This window comes from Halyomorpha halys, unplaced genomic scaffold (genome assembly GCF_000696795.3).
Source record: "Halyomorpha halys isolate HHAL.00 unplaced genomic scaffold, Hhal_1.1 Scaffold641.1, whole genome shotgun sequence".
Taxonomy (NCBI): Eukaryota; Metazoa; Arthropoda; class Insecta; order Hemiptera; family Pentatomidae; genus Halyomorpha; species Halyomorpha halys.
In genome coordinates, this window is record NW_027110907.1 from 371,137 (window position 1) to 388,094 (window position 16,958).

The following is a 16,958-nucleotide window of genomic DNA, read 5'->3' on the forward strand; positions in this document are numbered from 1 at the left end:
CTGTAATGTATTGTAAGCAACGATAATTTAAAACATTGATGTTTTTTGGAGTCCATAGCCTATTGGTTGATTGAAAAAGCACTTCTGACTGGCCGGAACATGCGTATGTTATTGAAATGGTTAAAAAAAACATCGATGTTTTTTTATCAATGTCGCATTTCTACTTCATACAAGTAGAATATTACATAAAACTCATACAAAAATAAAATTATTCTCAGTTGCCTGATTTAGTGATTTCGTTTGGACTAGGTCTTAACATCAACCTATGAAGTTAGAGCGTCTCTTTTCCTAATTCTACCAATGAAGAAGATATTTGCCAAAGTTAAAGGAAATTTATAAAATCTCAAAAATATTTAAACAATTATTAATACTTGAACCACTAATCACAGACGACCAATCAACAATATTCCTATAATAATATTACTTTTATAAAAATTGTATAAGATTCTGATGATACTAAAAAATATAATTTAAGTTATAATTAATGTAAATAGTTAGTTGAAGCATTATGTACTAAAAATAAAATATTCACAAATATCTACAGTTTTACTTTTAAAATAAAGTTACAATCAACAAATTTTAAATTCCATTTTAATAAACAAAATTTTAAACTTTTAAATTCGAGATCAAAGCAAATTTCCTAGTTATTGAACTCAAAACATTTTATATTTGTAAATGGCTTTAAATTAGTAAAGAGGATATACATATAGTTAAATATTAAATTATCTGTATATATATGTGTAAAACCTTACTATCATAAGTTACAAATATTGTTATGATAGCAAAGTTATAATAGAGATAAATTTATTATAATTAAAAGTTTAATATAAATAAAAATAGGGTAATTTTTACTGAAACTAGTGATCTGGGCAGAAACGCCTCCAGATAATTTTTAAAAATATTTTATGCGAGTGTAAATCCTTGAGGATGGCCGAAATGGTCAAAACGTTGGCCTTTTAAGAAAATAAAGATTGTTTTGAGACTTCAATTTAGATACAATTGATTTTATTTAAACTAATTATTTATATTTAATATAATTTATACAATATTTTTTAGTATCATCAGAATCTTATATAAGCCTTATAAAAGTGATATAAATATAGGAATATTGTTGATAGGCCGTTTGTAATTAGCGGTCCAAGTATTAATATTTCTGAGATTTTATTAATTTCTTTCAAATTTTCAGCAATATATACAATTTATTTTACTTCATTATTCTTTAAGTCATCCGAAAAATTTTTAAGCATCCGAAGCATTATCGTGTACTAAAAATAAAAATATTCACAATAAACAGTTTTACATTTAAAATACAAACAGTTACAATTTTTCAACAAATTTTAAATTGCATTTTAATAAATAAAATTTTACACTTTTAAATACGAGATCAAGCCAAATTTCTTTAATATTGAACTCAAAACATTTCAAATTTGTAAATGGCTATAAATTAGAGAATAGGATGTATATGTAGTTAATTTTTTTTAAAATTATTTATTTAATGTAATTTACAACTGTACAAAATAATACAATAGGTAAATATGTAGTATGTTTCATATACACTTGAAAATCTTGGGAAGGAACCACCCATTGGTGGTACTTCAAACATTAATGTAAATTAGAAGGTCCCGTGGCCATCTTCTTTTCAGACGCCTCGGAGGATTATCAGGGATTGTTAAGGATGAAAGATTAGGAATTAATGGGTTGGGATGGTTAGGGAGTTTGGAATGAAAAGACGCATATCTGTTTTGGGTCAAATCTGCAACGAATGGGATGTTAAGGTCTTTGTGAATGTGTTTATTTGTTACGTAATAAGGAGCATCAAGGATTTTGGATTGTAACGATTGGATGCGGGAAGAATTCGATGGTTTGGTGGAGCCCCAGAGCTCAATTCCATATGTCCAAATTGGTCTGATTATTGTAGTGTATACTAATTTTGTGTAGTGAATAGGAAGTTTGTAGTTAAATATTAAATTATAAATGTGTAAAAGTTTTTGTAAAATTTGTTGATTGTAACTGTATGTTAATTGTATATACTTTTACTTTTAGAAATTGATAATGGGGCAGAATAGCTCGAAACTTTATTCAGATAACATAAAGAATAATGAAGTAAACGGTAGGGTATAAAATCCTGGAAAAAAAAAATAATAAAGTTTTAACAAAAAAAAATCTTCTATTTAAGTTGAAGGATTACAACTAACTATTTATATTTTTTAGAAGTTATATAATATATGTTAGTGTGATCAGAACCTTATACAAGTTTTATAAAAGTAATATTATAATAGGAATATTGTTGATTGGTCGTCTGTGATTAGTGGTTCAAGTATTAATAATTGTTTAAATATTTTTGAGATTTTATTAATTTCCTTCAAATTTCGCAAATATCTTCTTCATTGGTAGAATTAGAAAAAGAGTCTAACATTATAGGTTGATGTTATGACCTAGTTCAAACGAATTCACTAAATCAGGCAACTGAGAATAATTTTATTTTTTTAATTTTGGTATGAGTTTTATTTAATATTCTACTGGTATGAAGTTTTCATTATAATTAAAAACATACATTATGGATTCAAATAGTAAATAAATTATTTGTTTTGAACCAATGTTTTGTACCCACATTGCTAAGCTTCATCAGGTCAAGAAAAGATATAAAAATTGAAATTATGTGAGAAAGTAAGATTACGTAATATAAAAACGAATGTGAAAATATATTTAATATATAATATATAGATTTTTACAGAATTTTTTATCACAACTTAGTTCAATCTTTATCCATGTTATCTTATTAGAAAAAAAGTTGAGGACCACTTTGGAAAGAAATTAAATGGTGCTTTAATTTTGAACAAAAATAATTTTCTATTTTTTTTATTAGATTTTACCAAAAAAGTGATAAAACCTAAAAAATAGAGGTAATATGAACAACTCAAAACGGTATTAATAAAATAAAGGTAAAGGTCATAAACTCCTTTATAGTCGATTAAACTAGGTTTAATTTGAGTGCTAATAGACATCTGTACGTCACATAGTTCCTGAGATATAACTTTCTCAAAATAAATTAAAAACTAAAAATCTTTCAGTAGATTTTTAAGAAAGTTTGCTTTTTAAAAAGCTATACCTCGAAACCTATTGGACGTAAATAGCTCTTTTAGTCCTAATATTTCATAAAATTTACTCTTCTTTAAATAATGTTCTCTTAGATTTTCTATTGCTGTTGGTAGTTTTTAAGATATAGAGCTCCGAATGAAAAATTAATGTTTTTTATTACCCCTACATATTCTTGGCAGACTTATAAATTTTGACTAGTAATTATACCTAGTTTTTATTAAAGTAATCAAAAATTGGGGTGAAATAATTGCCTTTTTTTCTTCCCGGGTCTTGTACTATAGTCCAAACGAATTCACTAAATCAGGCAACTGGGATTAATTTTAATTTATGTTTATTTTTGTAGGTGTTTTATTTAATATTCTACTACTATGAAGTGGTCGTTGTAATTAAGGACGTACATTATAGTTATGCATATGTTTTATTATTTATATGTTTCCTTTATTTTCTTTTGGATTGTAGCTTACTATTAAAAATTTCCTAAATAAACACTTTATATAACACAAAAGCAATTTTTCAAACCCGACATGGTAGTTTTTGAAATTAAGGCGTTAAAACAAAATTGTCTGCTGTACATATAGGTAGATAGCTAGATGTATAACACAATGGTGAACAGTTTGTAGATATGGGAAAATATTGAACTTTCGTTTGCTCAAGGAAAATACAGCAAGCAATCAGAAGAATGGTGTGGAAAAAATAATTCAATCATTAGAAATGTCGCTGCACAAGTCACGATTTTTTATTTGTTCAAAAAATGAAAGCTTGTTATTTAAACATTTTTTTTTTCTAAGACACTACATTTTCAATATAATATCTCACTTAGTGAAATTATAAATTAATCAACACACTAGAAATATCCATTAATGTTTTATTGTCTTATAAATTGGATTATAAAATTTAATCACTTCAATCTTATCTTGCATGATAAAAAAAAACATTTTCTGGAGCTATGACAAAGTATAAACATTTATTTACCTTTTGTCACTTACGAAGTAAATGCTTGAGTATTAGATCGCTGATGAACTATAGAGGGGCTTGGCAATGTCTAATAATACCATGGTACCCATTACAACCCGAAAGAAACCCTGGTTGAGGTTGTGGTATCGAGCTTGAGAGCCTAACACAGTTGGGTGAGACACTACACGGTTGGCTGCCAGCCTCAGACTGCACTCAAAGCTCAGGGCAGCCTCTCCCATCCCTGCGTACCAGCTCTCACGCAACACAAACACGCCGAACGATTTTACCCCAATATCGCTCATCTTACTGTATTATTTTTGTCTTTTTATATATTGAATTAGCTGTCGATATTCGTGAGTCGGTCTATTTTTATTAATTTTAATTTTGATAAATAATTTACAAGTAATATATTGTGATTGCTTAAAATCACAACGCTTTGTTGTAACGCAAGAGTCCTGTTGGATACGTTCCAATGATCTTTTTTTTACTCTTACATTATAGAAAAATAATTGTTATTTTAAAAAGAGGTACATATTTAATCCATATTTCAACGGTTCGATATTATTTATAAAATCTAATATTTTATATGCATATAAATAAATGATTGGTAGTATTTTTCTTTTGATGCGGTCAAAAAGGAACAAAAAATAGTTATCAATTATTTATTTGCCGGCGTTTCGCCACTCTTTGTAGGACATCTTCAGGGCTAAAAAAATACAAAACAACTAAAAATATGTTCATAATATAAGATAAAAAAAAAAAATCTGTACCACTACAACCCATGAAGGGTCAGATTTTTACCCAGCTAAGGGTACTCAATTTATGAGGCTGAGTGGGCTTCAGGAGGGTCACAGAACTCACAGGGTTGACTCACGGCTACAGTGCAACAGAAAACAATTTTCTGCCATTCGGATTCGAACTAGGAGTTCTTGGAGTTAGTAGCATCGCACCTTATCAGGGTATCAATGCGTTCCCAAGATAATAAGATAAAAAGAAGTAAACTGAAGTGGATTGAAAAAAGAAATAACAAATACTATTTCATAAAATGAACAGGAGAGGTAAATAACATGGAAAATTTAAGAAAAACTAAAAACAAAAAATGCATTAAGAGATGAAAAACTTAGGAAATGATATGAGTATAAATAAAGTTTAACATAGAATAAATACAAATATAATAATAAATAAAAAATCAGAACCACCCACCTGTCATGTTTAAAGCGAGCATGCGAGTGACAAAAACGGATGTAGGATAGACATAGGCTGAGTGAATAGTTATATTTTTAATATTTTACTTGTTATATTGTTAAACGTAATATTTCTTATACTTTTTTGGACATTTGAACAAATTGCTCCTTTCTTTTTTTTTTTATAAATAATACTTTTTATTTATTGATAGATATTACAATCACACAGTTGTGGGCAATAGGTAATAGTGATGAATGATCTCAAACATACTAAAATAAAATAAAATAAATAAATATATATAAAAAAAAAAGCTCTCTTAAAATATATACAAACAAAGGAATGAACATAATCAAACTATCTGTTTGAAAAATAAATAAATAAAATAACATAATAATAAGATAATATAGGCACATTTACACTCTTATATACAATATTTACTCAATCGACCTGAGGATCTCTGAGCTCACTCTATCCCCCACGTGTGAGGGGTAGAGCAGAGCTCAAAAGATCCCAGCGCATCCCTCTCGCTGCATCATTGGTAGTGAGCCAGTGGAGGCTGAGCAAGTGCGCTAAAGCCGCAAACGCTCAACTTGAGTGGAGAATCTGACCATTGCCTGAACTCCAATTGTCCATTTTTATTTTAATAAGTCTCTCGGCTACTGCCGTTTCAACCTTCTAGGTGGGCTGTAGGGATGGGTGGAACTAGATAAGGTTTGGACCAAAGAATTAGGATGGTTGGAAAGGTTTATATGGAAGTTTGAGAATTTAGTTGGTATGAGGTCTAGGACAAAAGGGATATGTAAGTCATGGTGTAGTGTTCTGTTGGAAACGTAGTACTGTGCATTAACTATGGTTCTAAGGATTTTTGATTGGATACGTTTGATGTTCGACGGTTTAGCTGTTCTCCGTAGGTCGAGATAACTCCTTTCTATCAATTTACTATCCTGTTAATATTTATTTAAAATAGTTTTAGTCTGAAAAATAGCCCCTTGATAACCACAATGCAATATGTTTGTTTTAATTTAAGTAATAATTTTAGATAAATAGTAACATAGGTTTTAGGGACTACCGTATACAATTTTTTCGGAATCTCATTTCCTAAGGTCAAAGAAACTTTTACGTAAGTTGAAAATACGGATATACAAAGCATTTTGTGAAAAAATACAAATTAGGAAGTAGTATCCAGAAACGCAAACATCGATAGCGGTTTATACGCAAGCAAAGAGGTTCCAATGGGCTAGACATGTAGCAAGAAGCATGTCAACAGGCCCTTTCTTTCTGACTATGAAGGCTTGAGTAAAAGGAAACGGGCCATGAGGGAGTCCGAAACTCAGGTTGGTGAACAGGATCAAGAAGGACATGGATGAATAAACTGTAAGGTCATCGCCTAAGATAACCAGAAGTGGATGAATCTGGTAAAGGATCAACAAAGTTCATAATGCAACGGAAAAAATATGTAAGTGTTAGCAGTTAACCGTTTATGAATGAAAGCAAATTTTAGGATTTGAGGAGTCTTTGTTATTAAAGGGAATTGATGGGGAAAGGAAAGGCGTCCTTAAAAAAAAAAAAAATTTGGAAACCACTGCTGTGAAATTCCTGAACTAGGTGGTTATCTGATCACTAGAATTTCACTGACTTTGTGGATGGAATTCTTTTTAGACTTAATGATAATCATATGTATCATGTTGATTAATTGTTATCAATAAAAATAGAAGTACTAGTACTGGTATTGTCAGATATGTACGATGAATTTGTTGAGGCGGCTGTGAAAAATCTGTCCTGCTAACAATTTAAGTAGTGACATACTCAACATTAGAAGGCCTTGTCAGTGCATGTTCCATGGCTTGGGTAGTTGGGTAGAAGATAGACGAGGATTTGCCGTAAAGCCTCGCAAGATGGAATTAGAGTTGACATGCTCTGATCCATTCCTCATACACACCCCCTACTAAGGAGAAGAATCACACTTTGGCATATTAATTTGCTCTAAGTGATCGTTATGGGCTATTAAACGCCAACTAGAAGCTAAGTGTAAGATGTTAGCTTGTAGTGGATCAAAAGATTATATTTTAATGTTTATCAATTGAAATAAAAATTTAGGAATATTAAAATATATGACATGGTTATTACATTTGTACACATAAAGTACGTAACATACGACGTTTGTCTGATGATCTTAGTTCACGTCTTGGTTGCTAGGTTGCGCCTTTTCGGCCTTTAACGGTATTGGTGGCTTTAAATAGTTATAGAATAGACCAGTAGTGGTGTTACAAATTAAAATTGACATTTGAATACAAAGAAGGTATTGACGTATGTTGTGACGGGACAAAAGAGCAATCAGCCGAGAGACAGGTACAGGTAGAGGTGGCGATAACCCGAACTGTAAGGACCAGCCATTTCCATGCTCCAGGGACTTCCATTAATAGCCTCGTAGCAATTTATTCTTGTTGCCCATTTCTCAACTTCTACCCCGGCATTCATCAGTCGTCCTGCCCCTCTACTCTGTTTCCTATACAGCAATCCATAGGTCCACGAGTGATTTTTTTAAAAAATATGTTGTTCATTCTTTCTGAAAGGGACAGAAGCGATCTCCTATCCAACGAAGCTTGGACCTTGATTCCACTACATTTCAGACTAGTTATAAAATATTAAAATGGTTAAAATTTCAATGAGTTTTTTCCGCGTAAATAGACTAAAAGACAGTTTATATTACAATGGAAAACATTATTATAACCTTCCTTTCGTGGGCGTGGTATTTTTGGCTTCACTTTTGCTTTGAAGGAGATAAGGTAAGATAGATTTTTATAAGGTATTACATCTGTTGGTTTTTTGGGGGTAACCCTATACAAAAAGAGTTAACCAGTAAAGTAAGTGTCATATTTAAACAAAGATATTTAGTGACTGAATCATTAATGTAAATCCATCTTCAGCCTAGTGTGAACCTTGGGCACTCTCTAGATTAAAAATGGAGCCCTTTAAATTATTTTCACAATACGTTTGGGATAGAAATAATTAAAAAAATAAAATAAAATTATGTACCACTACAACCCATGAAGGGTCAGGAGTTCAGTACTCTGTAAGGAAGTAATGTTACTAGACCAACGGTTGTGCAAGGAGGTGATTTAGATAGAATCAAGCTCAACCGTCAATTTTTTTATCCAATTAAGAGTACCCAATTTATGAGGCTGAGTGGATCCCAGGAGGGCTACCTAGACGGATTTGAACCCGAGGTCCTTGGAGTTAGTAGCATCGCGCCTTACCACGGTGCCACCGCGCTCCCTGGGATAGAAATAATAAATCACATATTTATTTAGTAATTGAAAAATAAAAAAAATGTTAACATTTATAAAAGTGAATTGATTTTTTATTGGATAAATTATGAATTACTTCTACAAAGTCTATTTATTAAAGTGCATTAGTTTCTACCAATATCGGTGATAAAACTTATTCTATTAATCGGTATCAATCAATCCTACGTCTTAGTTCATTCAAGCTTTACTACTCTTAATTATTATTATTTTTTTTAACGAACTCATTATTAGCGATTTTTCAAATCTGGGCATGTGAAGTCCTAGTTCATTGTCTTCATTATTGGTTAATATATAATTATATTAATTACAATCAGTCAAGCTTAACAATCATTACAAATGACAACATAAGCTTTATATACATTAATTATTTAATCTGGATTATCTCTATAGGAAGTTTGGTGAGTCAATTCTTAAAAAAATTTTCTTTTGAGGTTAATGACTTCCAATTTAATGAAATTTCTTTATTAAAATTATCAACTACATGGTACAACGTTTCGGGACTACTGTCCCATATTCATGCACCTTAAACCTGATAATTTCTTCTAAGAAATCATGTCACAATTTGTGCATCTTCACCACTCCTTAGCACAGCCATCACTCTATTAGTGTAGGTAGATCCCATGAATATGGGACAGTGGTCCCTGAACGTTGTACCATGTGGTGATAATTTTAATAAAGAAATTTCATTAAATTGGAAGTCATTAACCTCAAAAGAAATTTTTTTTAAGAATTAATTATTTAATTAATCTTTATATTCAACACATCCAGAACACAGGCGAAGACCGTGTAGACATATTTCCACTGGTAGTATTTCTCTTTTGAAACGTTTCCTTTGGTCATATATTTTCCAAATGACATGAACAATTCGTCTATTTTTCTCTTCTGCCCCATGCCATTGTTCTTGACAGTTTTTATTCACTCAAATGATGTGTTTTTCCTTTCTGTTATTTCCCCACATTTGCTTCTTCGTATAGCCTCTATTGCTTTTGTCTTATAAGCACTTCAATGCTATTGTCATATGTCTTTTTTTTTTATGTATTTGTTAAAAAAAAAAAAAAAAAAAAAAAAAAAATTGAACCAACGCTAACAATCAAAAAACATTTTTCTATTTATTATATATTTTTTTAAAATGTTATAACAACAAATTCTTCTCTTTTTTACTTCTTGAATTTTTTATTTGAGTGGACGTTTCCATCTAAAACCATCTCATTCAACCGACAATAATATATAATTCAAATTTAAACAATTAATTCCTTCATTGATAATTAAAACTTTTAGAGATGTGCTAAAATATAAATTAGTGATTTAAAGTATGTTGTTATATGTTTACTGTTTTTTTTATTTTTAGCTTGGTAAGCAGGGTCTGTTAACGCCATAATATATAATTACCTTGTAAATAATTTTTTTTTTTTAGTTAGTCTTAGTGTTTAATTTAATAACATTTATTTTTATTTATATTAATTTAATTGGATTTAGTTATTTGAAAAGAAAAAATGTAATCATATTTGTGTGTTATATTGAGTAATAGAGACAGTTGCTAGGGGCTGATAATTGTTGCTAAGCCGTCACCTAGCAACGGACCGACCATCTTAGTTTTTTATAGCAGTTCCGGCTAATTAGTGGCCATGGTAGCGTCTAAGGAGCCCTGTCTGCGTTCAGTTTGTCGACTCTACTAATACATTAACACAACTTTTGGATGTTTGGACTATCGATGAGCCACTACACCAACTTTGGACCATTACAGCGGTGTATTTAGCTACAAGAGCTGCGACCTAAACATCTCGGTAGCACTCTTCCTCTGACCTATCGGAGTGGAGCAAATGTTTCGTCGAGTAGTATTTATTTTATATATTTATTTGTTTATTTGTAAATTAGTTTGTTGTCATCTTCATAATTTATATAACTATTTTATTTTCATCTGAGAGGCCTTTTTATTTTTACTTGTATTCATCATTAGTCATCTTTTGTTTATTTTAGTTATAGTTTTTAAAATGTTTAAATTGACTAAATACATTTTTTAATCCGAACCAGTTGTTCGTTTGTTCATTTTAAAGCTTTCCAACAAAAAGACATAATCGATTTGAGGTGGCTTTAACAGGGTCGACTGTATTTTTTTCAAAAATGAAAGTTTTCAAATTTAGTTCGATTGTGTTTATAGTTGCTTTCTGTTCATTTATAACTGGTATGAAACAGCTAAATGGATCCATAAATGTTCGGAAAATCCTTTTCAAAAATTATAAATATGACTTATATCTTGCCTAGGACATTTGACGGTCTCTGAGGTTTTGTACGTTAAAACCGGTTGTTTCTTATAACCGATCCCATTAAAAATGATTCGTACTGTTATTTACCAGCCTTTTTCTTAATATGTATCTAATTTGTTTTCTCTCCTTTCGGACGTTGTTGTTATTTCCTCCATACTTGGTATACAGTTGAAGGTATACGAGAAAAAAAAGTCCTTGTTAATGAATACAGTGGTATGCCAGAGTTGAAAAATGTTATGCTGACAAATAAGGTATTTGTCATATTAAAAAGCCAGACAAATTCTCAAAACTCATTTATGATATTTTTTATATTTATTTTTAATATAGGACATTTTGGCGTTCGTCTGTAAACTGTTGACGAAGAGTTCTATAGAGAAATAACTTGAGAGGAGGCGACAAGACAGTAATAGGGAAACTTTAAAACATAAAAAGTTGTTCACTCTGTCGCAGAAGCTTCACTCTTTGGATTTTTTTTTTTTTACTTTTAATTTGAAAACTTTTGCCGAAATAAACCAGTAGCTTAAAGAGAGCATAATTCTGCATTTGACATTCCTATTTAGCTTTAGTATTCGGGGTTTTGTTTTAAATTTTACTTAACCGGAATGTTATATGTATCATGAGATATCAGTTTTGGCTTAAACACTAAATATTTTTCTTCTGATATACTTACAGTCTAGTTCCTTTGATCCTTTCACCTTTTAAAGAAGTTCGGAAACTTAATAATTCATGTATTTTGGAATACTTATATGAACTTTGAGACTTCATTTTGTTCTACCGAGACCTCTTTATTTTTTTCTTTTATTTTGATGTGGCTAACCGGAAAAATCATTTACGTCATAATTGTATGTACGGTAATTGTATTGGTGTGGAGGCTATACTTAGATCTCGAAGAGCCCTGCTCACCTCTCAGGCGTGGAGGAAAGAGTGGACTCATAGTACAAGAGCCCAAGAGGAGAAAAAAGGCTGTTACCTCATCCCAATTTTTGATTACTTAATTGAAAACTATGTATAATTACTAGTCAAAACTGATGAGTCTGCCTCTTATAGGTAGGGGAAATAAAAAATGGCGGCTGTTTCAAAACCTTAATAAACATTAATTTTTCATTCGGAGGTCTATATCTTAAAAACCACCCACAACACTAGAAAATCTAAGAGAACATTATTTAAACAAAAGTAAATTTGCTGAAATATTAGCCCTAAAAGAGCTATTTACGTCCAATAGTTCTCGAGATATAACTTTTTAAAAAGCAAAATTTCTTAAAAATCTACTGAAAGATTAGTGGTTAGTTAATTTATTTTGATAAATCTATATCTCAGGAACTATGTGACTTACAGATGTCTATGAGCATTCAAATTAAAGCTAGTTTAATGGACTATAAAGAAGTTAGAAGACCTTTACCTTCGTAGGAATAATAGTTTTCATGATATTTGTTAAAATAAATTGATTTATAGTTGTTCGGACTATAAGTTTGATTTATGAAAAACATTATTTCAGAAACAATGGACGAACATATGTCTGCCACAACTCAAATTAAAGCATGTTAAATTTACTATAAAAGTTTATAATGCTTATCTTTGTAGGAGTAGTAGTTTTTATGAAATTTGGCAAAATAAACTCACAAATTGTTAATTTATAGTTTTTGTATAAATGTTGGATTTTTGAAAACATATATCTCTAGATCCATAAGACGCACATATGTCTGCCAACACTCAAAACACACTTATCTTAGTAAGGGTAATAGTGTTTATGATATTCACATATGAATATGAATTAGGCAAATGAAAATTTGTTGGAACAACTTTAAATCAATTTATTTTAGAAAATTTCATGTAAACTATTACTCCTACGAAGATAAACATCATAAACTGTTTTATAGCACATTAAACTAGCTTTAAATTGAGTGCTAATAGGCATCTGTACGTCAAATGGTTTTTGAGTTATTAATTTTTCAAAATAAATTCACCAACTATTGATCATTCAGTACGTCCCATACAACATTTTTATGAAATGTTGCATTTTAAAAGTTATTGTTTTTATATTCTAATATTTGTTATATAGGGGAATATGTTGATAAAATGAAATAAGGGTTGTAAACTGGAGGGGAAAGAAAAAAAAGGGAATAAATTGAAAAGCTTGTATTTAGTTTCTAGACTAATATTAATTGTAAAATAATAATGTGGGGAAAAAAAATGTTATCTTTCTATTATATTGTATCATATCAAAAAAATGTAATTTATAAATTTATATATGTCAGATCACGGATTAATCAGTATGCTGTGTAATGTAGCAACCCGATGTATTTGGGCAGCATGATTGAATGAATTTCTTTCTCTGTGTGTAACGTAAATAGCTCTATTAGGGCTCATATTTTAGCAAATTTACTTTTCTTTTAATGACATTCTCTTAGGTTTTCTTGTGTTTTTCCTAATTTTTAAGATATAGAGCTCCGAATGAAAAATGATTTTTTTTTATCACTTTGAAACAACCGCCATTTTTTATTCTCCCTACCTATACTTGCCAGAAAAATCAAAAAGACGTGTGTAGATCGTTCTAAACCAATTTGCAATAAGCATTGTACTTATTAATGCACATCATGTGCAGCAGAGTTTTCAGACTAAGAAATTATTCCTTTACAGTACATCAATTTTGTTAGGTTGTATTTTGAGTTGTAAAGTAATGGAAATCTTATTTTTCCTTCCAATATATTTTTGGAATAAACTTTAATTACTTCATTGCTTTTATACAAACATTTATTTTTAACATTATTTCGTGTTAATATTGGATATTTTATTATATAACTTTATTTTTCGATTTCAACAAGGTTTTTTAATTTATTGTCCACAATTAAAATATTTAAAAAAATTGCATTAAAAGTAATCTCAAATATTTTAGTTACCATCACATCCAATTATATAAAGGAATTGTACGTTTGGGAAGTCTAGTTATCCCATGTGTCAGGCCCAAACCCACAAAAAAAAAAAAAAATAAATAAATAAATATTGCAAGTGGTCTACCATGAGCTAAATGCTCTCTAAGACACCTCCTAAGGGGCCAAAAAGTTGGACACTCCTAGTGGGTTAATAGACCAGAAAGAAGAAGTAGAAAAATAAAATTGTATAAAATAAATTAAAATATATAAACTATTTAAAAAAATTTAAAAAATGGTCAAAAATATCCCGAAATGTTCCTTATATATATATGTAAGATTAGAAAAACATTTATGGAATCATAAAAATTCCTTCTCTATTAATGAATGGAACAGCCGTAACACTCCTGAGGAAATGCCCTTCCATTTAGAACTAGTATAAAAAAAGTAAAGCTGAAGTTGAGAGTATTTTGGGAGTAATTTGGTTCTTAGACGAAGTAATAAAACGGAGAGTTGTAGGTTACTTCTTTGATTCCTTTTATAGCTTTCCTTCTCCTCTGAGGTCCTTTATCTTAGATTGTTATCTCTTTGGTGGCTATAGCAGCTCTTCCGGTCTCAGGGTTTAAAACGGTTGGTTTTTGCGATTATATTATCATTGAAGCCTTTAAGATAGTCTACGTGTCCGGCGAGATTGGAATCTACGAGATTGGCTTTGTTTTATAGACGGATTTTATTTGATCTCTTTGCCAGTTTCCTTACTTTTAAGATGGTTATAATATCACTTATTATAGAAAAAATATATAGCTGAGACAGAAAAATATAATTTATATAATTTTATTCATATCGCATTAGTTTTTAAATTATACCTAATATTTTTTAAAAATAAGTAAATGCTCCTAACATAAATTTAAATATACATTGCTTAAAATTATATATACAGATTAGGTTGGGACATATACTTTATAAGTTACAGAAATGCTCCTAACATCAATTTATATATTTATTCACATCGTGTGTGCAATGCATTTCCGAGCCAAAAAGACCGACTGCAATGATCTTGAATTGCAATTATTATCAGGCCGTTAGAACAAGACTGGTTTATCATCAATTTTGACTAATGATTATACCTAGTTTTCAATTAAGTAATCAAAAATTGGGGAGAAATAAATGACCGCCCAACATCGGCGAGCCACCAGAAGATGAGGAAGCTGACCCAGACTAAGACCAGGAGGGCTGGACCAGACTGGTAACTGCAGGAGGCATCCTGACGGATGCAGTGGACAAGGTGCAGCTCCATCAGTAAGGCGCTAAACCTAGCGCTGGGCTGCACCACAGTAAAAAAAAAATGTAATAATTAAATAATTAATAAAAGAATAAAAAAAAGAATTGGTGATCTTTGGGAGCAGTGGCATGCGCAATCCCAGCGCGCACTACCCCACTGCTCCCGCGCCCCGTATGCCAGAAATGGCAAGGGAGGGGGATAAAAAAAAACCATTGATAAATAAATACCGTATCCTTGGCAACTTCTGAAATCAGTTTCAACTATAGCTAATTTTGCCCAACTTTGCACACAACTTTCAATTATTATTAACTTTCATACTGTTATATTGTTTGTAGATTGGTGAGCTAGTGTTGATGTTGCCACATTTTTTTGTAACTATGGAAGGCGAAAGTTTTATAAAAAAAATCTATTTTTATGTTTCTATAAAAATTCGAACTTTAGGTTTTCTCGAGGTGGGAATTACGAATATAAATTTTGTTCCTGCCAAAAATACAAGAGTTTAATAAAGGATAGAGTAATGCAATTTGGGTAAGGTCCGAAACAGTCCAGTTTTTCCCGTTCGGAAGTAACTTTTTTCCGTTTTTCTGCTTTATGTATTTATAAGATTCGATAATTAGGACTCCATCTTGACAAGAGACTTACTTGGAATCAACACACAAGACAGAAACGACAAGAAACTGCTCGTAGATTCCGATTGCTACAACACTTACTTGACAAACGCTCTAAACTTCCCATTCACTACAAAAAAATTAGTATACACTACAATAATCAGACCAATTTGGACATATGGAATTGAGCTCTGTGGCTCCACCAAACCATCAAATTCTTCCCGCATCCAATCGTTACAATCCAAAATCCTACGTAAAATCCTGGATGCTCCTTATTACGTCACAAATAAACTCATTCACAAAGACCTTAACATCCCATTCTTTGCAGATTTGTCCAAAACAAATATGCGTCTTTTCATTCCAAACTCCTTAACCATCCTAACCCATTAATTCTTAATCTTTCATCCTCAACAATCTCTGATAATCCTCCGAGTCGTCTAAAAAGAAGATGGCCATGGGACCTTCTAATTTAAATTAATGTTTGAAGTACCATCAATGGGTGGTTCCTTCCCAAGATTTTCAAGTGTATATGAAACATACTCCATATTTACTTATTGTATTATTTTGTACAGTTGTAAATTACATTAAATAAATAATTTAAAAAAAAATATATTTATAAAATTCTTTAATATTTTGCATTTATCCATAGTTTATTATAGTTAACAATGAGAGTTAGTTTTTTTTTTTTTTACAAACCAAATTAATGGATCTTTAGAGAAATATTTTTTGAAAAATGTTTGCTATTTTAGCCCTCTTAAACTATTTCAATGAGGATAAGGCTAACCTGGGAAGACCTCATCGCTCATTAATTCACTGATCTTTATCGAAATCGTTAGAGCCGATTTTGAGAAAATCGAAAAATATGAAACATTCTATAAAATGGCATTTCCTGTCAATTCAGCGAAAAAGTTATTGTCACGTCCTAGGCTTATACTCTCCTTGAACATGTGATTTCTGTCAAACATGACTTTTTCTTCTTGAGATAGACTGTTCACAAACACACGCACGCATGCCATTTTGTGAGATTTTTTTTTGTTTCCTTCTCGGTTATTTCTCACATACAGGGGGGGGGGAGAGAAAGGGGTGCTATCTAGAGGGTACCCTATTCTACCGCACAAAGTGAGGGATCAGGTTTTTCATTTCGTGGGACCGCCACTGAAAAAAAAGTCGATTTGAACCGACGCCGCTAAAGTTCTGAGGTTGCAACGTAGGTCTTTGCACAGAACTCTCTATGAACTCTCTCAGCTACAGGAGACAGCCCTCATTTTTCTTGACTTGATGATTTGAACCTCAAGTCATGTATTTGCGTCGAATACTGAAATTCGAAATTTTGCACCAGCTATCCTTTACTATATATTTCATATATAGGTAAGTTTTTTGGTCGCTGAAAA

At 30.8% G+C, this 16,958-nt stretch overlaps 1 protein-coding gene across 7 annotated transcripts in view; it reads right to left on the reverse strand.

Moving 5' to 3' along the window:
- Positions 1–16,958, reverse strand: part of GluClalpha (glycine receptor alpha 1) — a 223,193-nt gene that overhangs the window by 195,672 nt on the left and 10,563 nt on the right. The window contains exon 1 of one of the 7 annotated variants that reach the window (XM_014427389.3): positions 4,072–4,251. The exons of the other annotated variants lie outside the window; for them this stretch is intronic. The gene's annotated coding sequence lies outside the window, so the exon portion shown is untranslated. Of the gene's footprint in view, positions 1–4,071; positions 4,252–16,958 lie in introns of those variants that run through there. 7 annotated transcript variants of the gene reach the window in all.